The 16,178-nt window shown below is 36.2% G+C and overlaps 1 long non-coding RNA gene across 1 annotated transcript; it reads left to right on the top strand.

Moving 5' to 3' along the window:
* Window positions 1-3,917: 3,917 nt before the first annotated feature.
* LOC118591526 lies at window positions 3,918-11,511 on the top strand. The gene is made up of 3 exons (XR_004945939.1): window positions 3,918-5,602; window positions 6,833-6,883; window positions 11,483-11,511. It is a non-coding gene; the product is annotated as an uncharacterized LOC118591526 (long non-coding RNA).
* Window positions 11,512-16,178: the final 4,667 nt, after the last annotated feature.

Raw genomic sequence — 16,178 nt, 5'->3', positions numbered from 1 at the left:
CATGTTGCTTTTCATGGCGGCGGCTGGCGGTGTCTCCCCAGCCTTCTACTTCCCAGAATTCTCTTTTCTCTTGTCCCACCTATACTTCCTGCCTGGCCACTGGCCAATCAGAACTTTATTTACACAGAGCGATATCCACAGCACTTCCCCTTTTCTTTTTTTTTTTAAGGAAGGTTTTAACTTTTACATAGTACAATTACATATAACAAAACAATTATCAAGCAAGAATTACAGTTACAATATTAAAGAAGATATCCTATCTATCTTATATTTATGAGTCTAAGGTTTTATATCTAACGTATCTTTTATCATAATTGAGGAAATTATAACTATCTATTCTTCAATCACATCAAAGACCTCAGAAGGATATAATATTACCTGAGAACCGGGAGAAGGATGCAAGCAACTTTCGGGAGTCTTGCAGGGTAGACAGAGACAGCTGGCAGCCTGAACAGTCACCTAATGTTCCTTTGTAAAGTTGGGGCATTTGTCTTCAGCCCACAGGGCTAGAGTCTCTCAGTCACTTCTCTCAGTGTCCTGTAGAATGTCTGGCAGTTTCCTCTGCAAAGCAGGAACCTGAAGGACCATTTTGTCAAGCAAAGTTCAGTGGTCACCTTTCTATGGGCCCTGCATGTCCAGTTGATCGAGAATTCTAGGCAAGAACAGTTTCTTGCCCAAATGGCTATTTTTGCCAAGGTGAAGATAAGATATGAAGTGTCTTCAATGCCCATCCTCCTCTCTGAAGTAAATCAGTGCTGCCAGGAACAGACATGTCTCACTGTCCAGAAAGTCTAAATTTTAAAAGTATTTTAAATGCCATATTCTGTAGGTCTTTGAAGTAACTGAGGATTACCTATCTATCTGAAATGTGTCTATGTATATCTAGAAGACTTAACTAACATGGCTACGAGTATGATTATCATAGATGACTAATTATTAATCTATTTTTAATTATCCATTTCAATTTAAAATGAGCTATACAAACATAATACCTTAAACGTGATTAGAAATATACACACAGTATAACAAAATTAACTTTAAGTTTGTATCAATAGACTAAAATCTATACCAATGTAAAACATTTTAAACAACTTGTTGCTCTTTAGAAGTAAGTTCCTTAATCTACCCTTTTATCCTATTATATCTATATCATATCCCCTTTTTGTCTTTAGAAAGAGATCTCATTTATAATCAAACTGCTTTAAAGAAAAATATTGGTTTTTCTCTGTCCCACACAAGAGGGCTCTTCTGATTTGGGACACAAGAATCTCTTAACCTTTTCTTTTAGCAATATGTCTGGGTTTAGAGAAGGAGTGAGCCAATTCCATCTCCAAAGCCAGCTTGATAATTTTGGGAAATTGGGCGTAGTTTCTCTTACTACTTCCTGCTGGAGGGGGGCGCTGTATCTCATGGGGACACAAAGAAAATTTTAGGATTTATGGAGTAGTCTGTGAGTTTAAACCTCTGAGCCAGTTGCCTTGAAACCATTCTGGATGTTGGATCATCTGGGCCATGGTGTCATTGGAGACCTTTCAGGTGGTCTTGGCTGATCAAACCTGATGTATCTTAATCTGGAACAAATCCACAGCCTCTGGCATTCTGTGGGAACAAAAGCAGAGGCTCTTTTCCAAAGCAACATATACTTATATCCAAATTTTGAAGTCAAGGTACCTTTAAAATTTACATATTTGTTTAACTCAACAGCTTTTATGATCAAATCTTTTTCTATAGTTACAAATCCCAAAGAAAAGACAAACCAGATTCTCTGTGTAAAATCCATCTTTATAAGACTGAAATGCTGCTGTGGCTGCTGGCTCCGCCCACCTCAGCTTCCCAACATGGCGGTGGTACAGTTTACTGCCAGCTCTGGGTCTGGAGCCATGTGTACCATCAACTATCAGAAGCAGTTCTATCAAAGCAGTGCATAGCCCAGAACTCCCCTCCCCCCTTTTTTTTAAACTAGCAAAGGCGAAATATACCACACAGCAGAGTAAAGTGTTGCTTGTAGACTCCTCATTCCTGCCACACTGCAGGTCAGATGCACACGCCAGGAACCCGCCATAGTAGCTCAAACTGGCAGGCTGCCGCTAACTTAGCACCAGGCCCTGCCACGACAGTGTTGGAAGAAATTGCAGTAGTGCCAGTGTGGTTCCTTCCTGCACAGACAGCCAGAGGAAAGCTTCCAACTCACACACACAGGTTCCCGCTGCTCCCCAGAAGTCAGTGGGCGGATAGCTGCAGTTGGTCCACTGGATGCCACTCTTTTAATGCAGAGGAATCTGGTGCTCACTTACAGGACACACAGCCATTCTCCATGTTGCTGTTCTTTGAGTTTCTGTCTCTGGAACATAGACTGGAACTCTCGTTCACATTTCACATCAAGGTGTAAGAACCACAAACGTTGACACCAGGCTCTAGCAGGGAAACTGCTAGAAGAAATTGAGTATGGCGTTGGCTTCTCTTTCAGCCTGAAACCTCCAGAGATTCTCCCAATCCAGTCCCCTTCTCCAGCTCCCAAGGCCTCCTTCTCTATGTGCGGCGTGATGGTAGACCAAGCAGAGTTCTCCAGAGAACACCGCTGGACTGCCCTATACCTTTGCCAGACCCTGCAACCTACCCCTACATTTGTAAGTTACCCCACAAAATAAACCTCCCTTTTAACTACGTGGAGTGGCCTTAATAATTTCACCAATATCTGGCGCCCCACATTGGGCGCCATTAGTAGTTAGAGTTTTCCTGCCTGGGCCAATCAGGACAAATCTCTCTCACCTGCCAGTCCCACAGTTGCTCAGACCCAACCAAGAAAGCACACAGAAACTTACATTGTTTAGAAACTGTATGGCTGTGGCAGGCTTCTTGTTATCTACTTTTTCTATCTTAAATTAACCCATTTCTGTTAGTCTATACTTTGCCACATGGCTTGTGGCTTACCGGTGTCTTTACATGTTGCTTTTCATGGTGGCGGCTGGCGGTGTCTCCCCACCCTTCTACTTCCCAGAATTCTCTTCTCTCTTGTCCCACCTATACTTCCTGCCTGGCCACTGGCCAATCAGAATTTTATTTACACAGAGCGATATCCACAGCAACTTTGTGTACCCTTTATTCTGTTTAGTAATCCACTGAATCCAATGTTAGCTGCCCATATAATCCTAGGGGTGGGCTATCCACTGGAGCATGGTCAATAGATGTGGCAGCACACTCTTAAAGAAAATGGTCTCTCCTTCCCCTAGAAGCTATTAACTCTCAATAGCTCCCCAGTCAGCGGGAAGCCAGGAAGTCCATACCTCCTTATACCCTAGAATGTTGACTGGAATGATCTTTTACAGGTCTTGTTCAGGCAATCACACCTCCTGTACGTCCACGAATCATGAATTCCTGTCATGTGTAGAGGACAATTTTATATCTTGTCCTCTCTGCTCTCTGGCTTTTACAATCATTTCTCATACTTTCTCATAATGATTTCTGGGCCGTTGGGGTCATGATTGAATATGATATCTGTGGCAGTGCACTCAGTTATCATTCTCTGTATTTTAATAAGTTGTGGGTTCAGCACTAACCACTGTTATATACTATAATCTCTTTCTTTCTATTAATGCACTTTAATTTTATCTTCAAGAATTTCTCAAGACAGAATCTTCCTTGAAGTTTATATACAGTGTTATCATATGGTGAAGTATTCTCAAAAATTCAAAATCCTTAAATTATTCTGTGTGTAACTCAAATTTTCTTTACTATGCACTGAAGAAATATATAATTTATACTATATTTTTTAAATGGAGTAATTTTAGGCCTTAATATATGAGATGGAAATAAATTCTCAAATATGATCATCTTTAAGTATGCTCATATATTCACATCATTTACTTTAGAAATTATATTTATTCATATAACATAAAATGAGATAAATAATCTTTCTCTGTTTTTATCTAACATACCTTTTGTCAGATATCATAATTCCATAGCTTTCATTCTTCTTCACATTAGTGTGTATCTGAACTTTCAATGCAAAATGAAACTGACTGTTTAATTCTTATAGCTATGTTAACTAAAACTGATGTACATACCTATTAAATTTGAGTCAATGATAACTAAACCTTCATAGTTGCTTAACAGGTAATTCTAAAGTAAATAAACTAAGATATTTTATAATTTCCTAATACTGACATTTGGCATCTATCAAGCTTAAGAATTCAAATCTTATTATCCTTTGAGAATGTAAAGAAGTCAGTAGCTGATAAGCCCTCTACAGTTAATAGCTAATAGTGTTAACAGTTGGGATGGCAACTGTGTAAGACCAAACACCCTGGAAAGGAATTTAATTTTTAAACTATCTGAAATTATTTCTCACATTTTAAAAAAATGCACTCTTTATAAAAACCCTCAGTGTATGCATTCTTTATGTTGGTTTCAAATTATTTTAAATTTCTTTTCTTATAAAAGATATACTATAACTCCATATAATGTTGGAACACATTAGTTCTACTTAAAAAATAAATGTCAGATTGCTACCTGTTAAGTGTTAGATAAGCAGGGTACAATCAAAATAACCACAGAATCTAGATAAAGAATAAAGGTCTGGGGGAGGTTATGATCACTCTAGGAAGCGGAAATAGAATAGCTGTTATGGATAGACAGGCAATGTGAGATCCTGGAATCAGAGGTTCAAACAGAGAAAAGGGGATAAGACAGGCTGAGGGAGAGAATACAGAGAGGGCAAACTAAAACTGAGTACCATTTGAGGAATCTTATGGAAACATAACCCAGTTGAAGCTTTCTAAATATCTACTTATATGCAGGTGATATAAATGGGATCACAAAATAATAGAGATGTAGCCCAACATGAAATCTATCACCCAAAGAAGCTCCCAGTAGTGAGAATAGGGGTGGGTTACTTTTAGTCAACTTGTTGGGCAAGGGAGCCTGATGGAAAACCCCAAATGACTCAGGCTTTTGGCAACATTAATGGTTGCTCTTCAAAAGCTGATAGCAAGACCCTATTGCTGAAATTGACACCTACAGAACTCAATGAACATGGGAAGTTGAGCCCGTACCTATCTAGAGCCTTGTTCCCTATTGGCTAGTGTTCAGGGGACTGTAAGGCACTCTACTCTGCAGGCTACCAAAGGAGAAAGGTGAGCAGAGACCCAGCTACAAACCCTGCTATCTGCAAGTGTAAACTGCCTGCAAGAGGCACTAGATCAACAGTAACAAAAGCTTGCAGGAATCACCAACAAACATCTCACTGGATTTAAAGTCCAATCCACAATTGTAGAGCCCATCACTGATACAGCTGGGATGATCAAGAATGTGAGAAGAGAGGCCAGGGACCTAAGGGCAAACCACACACTTCTGTTCTGTTTAATGGACATTGCCGCAAAGTGACTCCTAACGATGTTCTGCTAGACTCCTAGATCAGTGCCTTCTCAGCCACCATCAAAGAGGCTTCCTCCGCTAGCATATATGAACATGTACAGAGACCCACAGCTGGACTGTTTGCAGAAAGTGAGAGACCTTGGAATGCTCAGTACCCAGTGGGGATGTCTCCATTGAATACCTACTGTCAGAGTTCAGAGAACTCTGTGAAAAAGGAGATAGAAAAATGGTAAGAAATAGAGGAAATGGAGGCCTTCTAAATACATTAGAATTGATGTATATATGAACTTAGAATCTGTAGCAGAATGCACAGTGCCTATGCGTGCCTGGAACAAACGGGTCCCAAGGGCTGAGATGGGAAGTAGACATAAGCCTCCATCTCTACGCCCAAATTTCATAAAGTGATAACCACTCACTCTGAGAAATTAGTTTTCTCAAAAGAGTCCTATTCTCAGCACTAATTGGCCAAAGAATATGGTCTGAAGGCCATTTTCATAACAGTTTGTTGCAACTTTATTTTTACTTTTTACCCTCTGGGTCGTTTGTGTATTGGCTATTGCTTCCAGTGTTGTATTTTAGTTGGAATTTTTGCATGTGCAAATGTTTGTAACTGTGGTTCTTGAACTTTTTCTTTGACTCTTTCTCAGGTTTGTTAGTTTCTATTATTTTTTATATGAATATTTGTTTTGTAACAGAGAGGAAAAGATAGTGTGTGTGTTTTGATTGTAAGGAAATGGAGTATCAAGTAGGAGTTGGTGAAGGAGAATTCATAGTAAAAATATATTATATTTAAAATCTATTTTCAATAAACATAAAATAAGTAAAAGTATTATTCATATTGTGTAATATTAGATATTTTGTCAAATATTTAAAGTAATTGAGAAACTTGTTAATCAAATCTGTTTTAAGCCATAAACACCGTCATAATATATTCTAAAATATCTATGACTTAAAACAAAGAAATTGCCAATACATTCATGGTGATATTATTGAAACTGCAATATCAGATTTCACCATTAGTTCATTTAGCCATAAGTTTTATTATCTATACTAATATGATTCTTCAATACATTTTTTGTATCATTTGAAACAAAATTGGGAAACATTTCATCTTACAACATATTGTGTTAGGAATAATAATTTGCAACTAAATAGCAATAATTATAAGAATAAAAACAGAGTTAGGTTCTCAAATAATTAACCTCAATGTCCTTTTTAACTCAAAGAAATCTATGTATGCTGTAACATAATTTTGGTACAAATTCCAGTAAGAGAAATACATCTTAGTAAAAATACATTTCCTTTATACATACATACATAGTGATATTATTTTTATGATCGATGGTTTTCCACACCATATTGAAGGTAATTGAAATATTTTTGTAGACAAACTAAACTGGATAAAACTGATTCTCTTTGTTTATTTGGAGGTTTATTTTATTTTATTTTATTTTTTCAGTGATTGTCAATATTAAAAAAGAATGGAATGAATCCAGCCACCTCTCTTCTGGTAAGTACAGATGCAGCTCTTCCTGAAGCTACATTTTACATTTTGGTTTGCAGTTAGTTCTTTTTCTCATTGTCTTCTAATAAGTGGTTTCCTTAAAAAAGGAATTGAGATAACCATTTCCTGTGAATGACTGTGTGCATTATTTTTACTCATTTATTTTTCAAATTAGGTAAATGGGACATATACTGAATATGCATTTCTCCAAGTAGCACATAGATTTAGGCTAATTGTTAATATAGTGGGGTAAAAATATTACCAAAAGACTTTCAGTTTTAGCTTTCCGTTTTAATATAAATCTAAAATAAGTTAAACATTATCCCAAGAGTTCATTCTCAATTAAGGCTTTTAACAGACAGAAGTAACATAAATTATAACTCAGTACTGTAAAAATCGTGGTATAATAATGCCATAGATATAAGAACAATAAAGCCTTAAATTTCCCTACAGGCTACTCATGCCTCTTTGAGTATGTTGCTCAAGTTGTGCATTGCCCAAGGGATATATCCACTATAAACAATGCTTTCTAAACAAATTGATGTTTGGTACCACAAGTTAGGATTTGATTACTGAAAATGTGTATATAATGCAAAGCTAATTATAAAACCCAGAATTGAAATGTACTTTTATTCAGGGATTTAAATGATTTCCACCAAGGGATAAGGCTTTTCAATATGCATAGAGCAAGTACCATGCTTCTTCTAGTAAACAGTAAAAGAGCTAAAGCCAAATAACACTTTCTAATATTTTACCTAACATTTCTATGTGACATTAGAGAAATTTGAAATCTGTACCGAGAATCATATTCTACCTAAGCTCATCTCTAAATGACAATATGCATTGACATTTTTATAAAACATGCTTTATGCATGGGGATGCCGTACTTCTAATTAGAGAGTCTATAATTAGCAATCTAATTTTGGCTACTCCTGTGCAATATTAAAATGAAATTTTCATTTGCTGTCTTGTTTCCCAGGGAGTTACACATCCGTGCTAAATGACTGTTATGGAGCTGCAGATGAGACAGAAAAAAAAAAAAAGTCACCACAAAATGTTCTTAATACATGAGAATGTCTTTAGCATTTTCTTTAAAATGCATGCACTTTCACTTATGTTACAGTGCATTTAATATATGCATCATCATTCATGTTTATTACTCTTTTAAAAAACAATCTTTCACATTGTTTTATTTTAATGTCTATCAGATATTTATAACAAGAAATTTTATAGGTTAATGTAAATATTAACTTGTATCCATGAAATACTCAGTTTTTTCTACCCCTTTGAAATACTCAGTTTTAAATTTTCTCTAGTTATTGTGTTAGACAGTGAATATCTCATAAAATACACAATAAGGTTTTGTCCTGTAAACTATGTAATGTAGTCACAATTTCAAAGAACAGTATGCTGTATGAACAAAATACTTCAATAATATTATTAATTTGAGTTTGAATGACAGTTCCAATGTCCTGTAACTTTATGATCATTCTCCTCTGTGCATATATTTACATACTTCTCAGCATCCTTTCATAGGATAATTAATGCCATGGAAAGCAGTCATTTCAATTTTTCAAAAATGCAATGTGGATTCAGTACAGGCAGCTCCAGTCCCCTCCTTCCAGGCTGAGCAAAGTTTCCCTGTGTAAGCTGAAGTTTCCAAACAGCCAGCTCATGCACTAAGGACAAGTCTGGGTCCCACTGCCTGGATGCCTCCCAAACAGTTCAAGCTATTCAATTTTCTCACTTATCCAGAGGGCCTGTACTGAGTCCACCAGGTTTAAATGAATCCCCAGGGGAGTCTTGGCCCTGGAGGAGATGAGAATGGAGGGGAGGGGCTGGGGATAAGGTGGGGGCAGAGACGAGAGTGGGGAGGACAGGGGAACCCATGGCTGATGAGTTCAATTAAAACACAAATATAAGAAATTAAAAAATATATAAAAAAGAGAAAATTTAAAACAAATGCAACATGATCCTAAACCTGAAAGATTTATGGACAACTGTAGCACTAATATGAATATATAAGAAGACATTTCATGAAACACATAGTAATTAATAATTATAGATTGTTTCCAGACAAATAATGATGATCATACACCATAACAAAGAAAAATAGGAGACCATCCTTGTAGTTAAGGTCTAAAGAAACAGAAAAATACCATATTTTAACAGATAGTTGTGGTGATATTTTATTTGTGCACCCCAATAAAGCTTATCTAGGAGGGATCAGAGGTAAAAGCCAGCCACTATATTAAACATCGAGGTCAGATAATAGTAGCACATGCCTTTAATCTTAGCTTTTGGGAGGCAGGGATTCATCCAAGTTTAAGGCCACACTGGGAACAGAGCCATGGTGGCACATGACTTTAATCCCAGCACTAGTTAACCATAGAAGTCTGGAGGTCTATATAGACAGACAGGAAGTGATAAGGCTGGGCAGAAAAAGTAAGTGATGTAGCTGGGTGGAGAGAGGAAGTAAAATTGAGGACACAGAAAGGTATATATGTGTAGGTATAGAGGAAGTAGCTCTTTCTTGGACTGAGAATTTCCTAACAGTAAGAACGTGGCTGTCTTCTTTCTGCTTCTCTGATCTTTCAGCTTACACCTCAATATCATATCTGGCTCTGAGGTTTTTTTTTTTTTTTTTTTAAATAAGACCATCTAGAAATTTGTCTTACAGATAGTTACTGGAATTTTGATTTTACTATGGTTTATACTTTGATAACATTCTCTTGCTAGTCTATTTTCCATTATTTTATTAGCCCATTGGTCATAATTGCAAATGTGGAGGTGGCTTTTGACACCACAAAACACATTATCCCCTACTGCCAAGTATATGTGAGAAATTGGGAGGAAATGGCTTTTATCTGTGTGAATAGACTACAGTCATAAAAAATTTACATAATTATGTCCACTGTGGTAGCCCTGGAAGATTTAAAGTGAATGACTAACAAAATCATCTGAATAGGTGTCTCTGCAGAAATAGAAATAAATCAAGCACTTGTTCTCCATAGACAGAATAAATTTGTTCATCCAAGTTCAGGTAATAATATGGAAATGTCTAACGGAAATAAAGAGAATGGCCACCTGTGTACTTAATAGCTTCTTAACATTGCAAGCAAACAGCACCTCTTAAGGATGATGTCTGTTTTGTAGGCATAGATCCCTTGGCACATTAGTCAGGGAGAGGTGGAGATGTTTGTACAGTGCTTCTACTTTGAAAGCCAGGTTCAACAAAATAAAACAGTACAAAACGATGTGGCTTGTGATTCTCTAGCATGTGATGCATCCTCCATGATACTAATTGAGTATAGGAAGACCTGTACATACTGTAAGAAGCACAATAACTTAATTCAAGTCAGTGAGCTTGGGGTTAATAATAATTACACAGGTTATTAACATAAAGAAATACTTGAATGACCAAATGATGAGGATGAGGAAATACTCCTATTTTGAAGACACTAAGCCTGTATAAAAAGGTTTGTTCCTTCATTTCTTCTTCTTCTTCTTCTTCTTCTTCTTCTTCTTCTTCTTCTTCTTCTTCTTCTTCTTCTTCTCCCTCTCCCTCTCCCTCTGCTCCTCCTTCTTCACTGTATTATTTTGTTTTTTTTTAGTTTTGTTTTTATTTGTTTTTCATGTCAGGGTTATTCTGTGAAGCCCTGGCTGTCCTGGAACTCTCTTTGTAAACCAGGCTGGCATTGAACTCACAGAAATATACCTGCCTCTGGCTCCTGAGCACTGGGATTAAAACTGTAACTATCACCACCTGGATCATTTGTTCTTCTTGAAACTGTTAACTAACAATTTAACATCTTAAAATTGAAAATAGGTACCTGATTTTTGTTTTATTTTACTTTTTCTCTGCATGTCTTCCCGACAGGTAATGTCTATCACTGTATCATCAAAAATACTGAACATTTATCCTAATTTCGATTGAACTATCTACATAGTTGAGTGCATTCTTTCAATATGTTTGTTTTAGTTTTATATGTGATCATTGTGACCATATCTCACAGAATCAATTTAATTGTTGTTAATTTACTACAATGAATAATTCAACAGTTAACCCAGGAGTTAACAGATATCATAACTAGACACTCCTCCACAAACTTACTTCTTTATCATTATGTTGATACCTCCTTATTCCTGGGAGCTTTATCTTTGGTTTCACTATAGAGACAACTTAAATTTTCACATCTATGTCTCTGGCTTCTTTAATGATTCCACTAACATTTGTGGCTAAGTGTTGAAAGAACAGAAGGAATCGAGAGCAAGGGTGTTCTGTTTCAATGTCCTGGGACTAAGCACAGCCAAACTGGAAGAAAGCTTTATTTTTGGCTTTGGTTCTGATGTTCCTTTGGGACTCCATGTACCTTATGTACTCTGTGGTCTTCAGAAGTTCGGTTTCTGTCTTCTTCAGCATAGGAAGTTTACCTAGTACTTCCTCCCAGCTGTAATTCTCAGACGCTGCCTCTGCTTCACATTTGTAGTGTTGCGGATGTGAAAACACTGAAAAAAAATCTGTAACTTAAAATTAATTTCATGTTATTTTAAATCTTCCTAAATTGGTGTTTATTTTTATATTCTCATATATCCACTAAACAGATTTGTGGTGGGTAGCCATCCCAGCATTGGCCTGGAAGTTCCAACCACCATTAAGGCTTCAGTAATGGTCACGCCTACAAGGCCGGGCTGAGGGAGGAAGCAGAAGACCCAGGATTGAGAAGAAAGGCTCTCTTGGTTCTGGGACGCTGGATGCAGGAGGTAGAGTGAGCAGAGTTCTCCAGAGAACACCGCCGGACTGCGCCATACATTTGCCAGAACCTACAACCTATCCCTTCATTTTAAGTTACCCCACAAAATGAACCTCCCTTTTAACTATGTGGAGTGGCCTTAATAATTTCACCAATACAGATTTTACTTTGTCTTTAATGGGTAGGACAATACAAAATATGGCTATTCTATCACATACAGAATAAGACAAAAATTACATACAGAAAAATACACAGACTTTGAATGTGTAGTAAGTGGCAATGTGAACAATAAACTGATTTTATATAATATTGATAAATACTGTTCCCAAAGTCACTCTTAGTAATGTGAGTAATTTTTTTTTGTTAATGTGTGCTTTTTATTGTGCTGACTGTGTAAGATCACAGAGCTATTAAATGATTGTACCAAGAAGTGACAAGATATATGAGTCAAACTCTCAGCCATCAATTTCAATGGAATGCCCAAATTTTAATATGCTAAATTAAACTTGGAATGCCTTATGCATCCTGTCTTCTTTCTATTTTTTATGTTGAGCTTTCTTACACTTCACTGCTCTCCTTTAAATACAAAACATCCTATACATAATCTCATTCTTGAAAACAACTTCAAGTCTTTTAGAGGAATAATTAAGACTTTTCTCCTCTCTTCATTAAATGTAACACTTGATTTTTAATACAATATTGAATGACAAATACATGGTAATTTACCTGAAATTTTTATGCATTTAAACAAGTTTCCCATCAAAAGAAAGAAGTCCATTTCTCCTGAAACAAATCCAGTAATCTCATGCGTACATTTATGGGTTGTGAATATGTGAAGTAAAGAAAAGTCATCAGGACTTTTCTTTCTAGTACAAAACCTATCCACACCTCACACTAATGGGCTAAGAGAGATCAGCTGTCCTGAGCCTATCCCTCCTCCCCTCCAGAATATCAGCCTGTGTGACAGACAGAAGTGACAGTTTTCTACCCTTTTCTGAGTAATCTGCCACTGAGAAGTTTAGGAGACCAAGGGTTCCTCCATTCTTCCTGGGAAGTGACCCTTGGTAGGGAAAGTGCTCAGGCTTCACCTGGTCTTCTGTAGTTGTGAGTTTGGTCTTTAAAACCTCCCTCCCCTGAGATGTTATATAGTCAAGAGTTCATTGTGGCAGGAGCATCATCTCAGACACCAGCCTCAATATAGGATCCTTATTTGCGCTGATGTTCATGGTAGTCTGTAACTATCTCATGTTACTACAGTACACAGGCCACTAGAAGTTGATTTCAATTTTCAATAATTTTCTGATAAAATACAGGGAAGTTTATATATGAAAAATTTCAGATAATTTGAGCCTTTTAAACACAGTCATAAAAATTTTTACTATATCTTCAGATTTGTCACAACTTTCTCAAGATGAACAATGTCATATATACTACAAATGTATTTTGATAATATTATTTTTCCATAATTTGTAAACTAAGAGATGTATCATTTTAGGTCAAAATAATTTTTTCTATATCTCTAAGAAACATTATAGAATCATATGTAAAATGCCATTCTAGTACTACAATCTAAAAATGACTACAATTTTAATTAATTACTACATATTTTATCTTCAGTTTGAACACTGAAGTAAGTATGTAGTACAATATTTTGTAGACACCTCATATCTTAATTATTGACACCTAAACAGGTTCAATTTTCATTTTGTAAAATTTAACAGTTGTGATACAATTCAGTCTCCTTGGAGTATTTGCAATGACCAGCTCATATTCAGTACCATAAGGAGCCAATTACTTTTGAACTATATTTCATAACTATAAATATTCTCCTGATTACTATCTTTCCCTGAGATTTAAGCTCTATTTCTCTGGAAGTGGAGTCTGAACTAAAGCAGTGAAGGGCTGTATTTAGCAATGGTGTTTCTGGCATCATAAAGATCCAGATGATCTATTAGGATTTTTCTGTGCTTCTTTTTTTAAATATTGCTTGGGGCCATTGAGAGGACTTTAAATTCATCCTGCTGAGAGGCTAAGCAGAAAGGATTAATATGGAGCATGCTCTTGCATTTGTAAGAGCTAAACTAGGTTGTTTAGAATCAGAACACTGCGATTCTGAAAATACATCAAACAATGACTTCAACATACTGATATCTAATTTTCAAGAAGGAGGAAATATTCATCTTCCAACAATTTCTATTATTCAAGTATATTTAGAAAAGTATGACATGGATTTGTAAGCAGACTTCACAAGAATAATTGCCTACTTTCTCTATTTTCAAAAGAAATGGTAAAAGGAGAACTCGACACTATTTTGCTCCTATTATTCCTATATTTATTAAATTTTCTCCAACTAAAATTTAATGTTTTGTGGAAACTCATGACAAAACTGAAACAAAAAAGTTTATCTTCATATTCTGTTTTATTCCACATTTGTAAGTGAAAACTTCTTAAATGTGCCAGAGAATCACAATTTTCTCCAAGGCAATTACAGCTTTAGCTGCTACAGCAGAAAAAGTTACATTCCTAAAAGCATTTCTTCTGTTTCATTAAAGAGAAATTTATTATTCTCTATTATAGGCTATTCTGTTATTTTAAAGCATGAACATTGGAATGAGGCATTAAGTATAAAGAAATAAAATCTTTATTTTCATGTCCTAATTTATATAATCTGTTTTTATACTCCTAAATAAATACATTATTATATCTTTGGTTACTCTTTATGTGTTTGCCAACAAGCTGCATTATTGCAACGTACAATTAAATATTGGCCACTTCATTCTTTTACCCTTCTTGACTGCTTTTCAATCTTTTCTAAAAAATGTTTTCATTCTTCAAGTTCTTGGTTCTCATAGCCTTTTGCTTACACAATTCTTACACAACACCCTATCTTATTTTGAAATTTCTACCAGTGGTGTATTGTTGGAAATTTTCAATCACCTGCTAGGTTAGAAATCAGAACTCCATGAATTAAGGTCCACAGTCCTTGTTGGCTCTCTGTTACTGATCAATCCCCTAAACATGAATGCTGCTAGTATTCTTATTCTATATCTTATCACCATAATCTGAAAACTGGATGCCATTTCTGTTTTCTGTACAACCACCATTGCTTGATCTACTTGTGACAAATTTCATAATTGTACAATTTCATCTCTTGGGAGAATCTGAGGAGATCTAATATTGCAATAGTAGATGTGGAGAGAGGTAGTTCCTAAGAAGCAGCTTCTCATACTAATCCAAACAGTAAAGAAACAAAAGAAATGAAAATAAAATGTTCTCTTTTTGCCCTGGTGACCTCAGTCTTTTATTATCATAAGTAAAGGGGAACATAAAGAAAAGGGGAAATCACCCAATACAAAATGTTTTCATGATTACAAGGGTTATTCTTAAAAAAATCACCAATATATTCTTCATCATCTTAACTAAACATAGCAACTATCCCAGACTTAACACCAAAGCAAGCATAATCTATTTTTATTATTAATGATTATACAATCTTCTCAGCACTTGACCCAGAGGCTATCAGCATGCAATTTTAAAAAATAAATAAATAAATAAGAACAGTGGTCAGTCAATGTACCAGACAATCATTTCCTTCTCACACAGCCTGCTCCTACTTCAAGACCCCTGTAGCCGCCTAAATTCCTACTCAGCCCTCTGCAAACACTAAGCCCCATGACTGGTGAGCTACAAAGACCTCGGACAAGAAATTTGTTCCTGCAAGTCAGCATCTTATTTCATTCTATATCTAACAATTGCAAGGAAGACCTAATCTAATTTTCAGAGTTTCCATGAAAGGAAGCTCATCTTTTTTGGCAGCTCTTTTTATCTAGGAACCCAATAAAATTGTAGCAATCACTCCATCAATTGTCACATTATCTCCACACTCCTTCAGGAGGAATAAAAAAATATCTGAATTAAAGTTGCCATCTCCCTTTCTTGGTGGAGGCCACTATTTTCCTCCTGTTCTAGGTTCCCACACTTCTAGTTTGTCATCCCATCTATATGTTACTCCATCCACAGTCTTCAGCCAATATACCTTAGGGTCTCAAGTTTTACACAATGTCCTTGGAATATCCTTAGAAACTGAATTATTCATCATGGCCGATTTAAGTCCAGTATGTTGATACACATTGTACCATGTGCTATAGTTGACCACACATTCAGTACAGTTTATCCAAGCCTGTAAAGCTTCCCCAAGGTGCAGGTTCTTTTCCATGAAATATGTAACTGCCTTAACCACAGCCTGGGTGATCATCTATGTATAATTTCCGGTGAAATTTACTTCACTCCTTTCCTGTATCACAGAAATCACCATTGATCTAGGAACATAGAACATGAAAATCAGATAGAAGAAAAAAACTAGTATTACAAGGAATATTTATATGGAGGAGGGCATGACATATTCACGCCATAAAGCATGACCTTGGGACACATAGGAATTTCTGCCTTGGCCCTCTAGAGGTATACTAAGCAGAAGATCCGGAGGGTAACACACGGAGGGTTGATGGTCCACAATCTTGGGTCCCCTTTTATCCAATTTTTGCTGG

Source organism: Onychomys torridus, chromosome 9 (genome assembly GCF_903995425.1).
Source record: "Onychomys torridus chromosome 9, mOncTor1.1, whole genome shotgun sequence".
NCBI lineage: Eukaryota > Metazoa > Chordata > Mammalia > Rodentia > Cricetidae > Onychomys > Onychomys torridus.
This window is presented reverse-complemented; position numbering and strand designations above follow the sequence as displayed.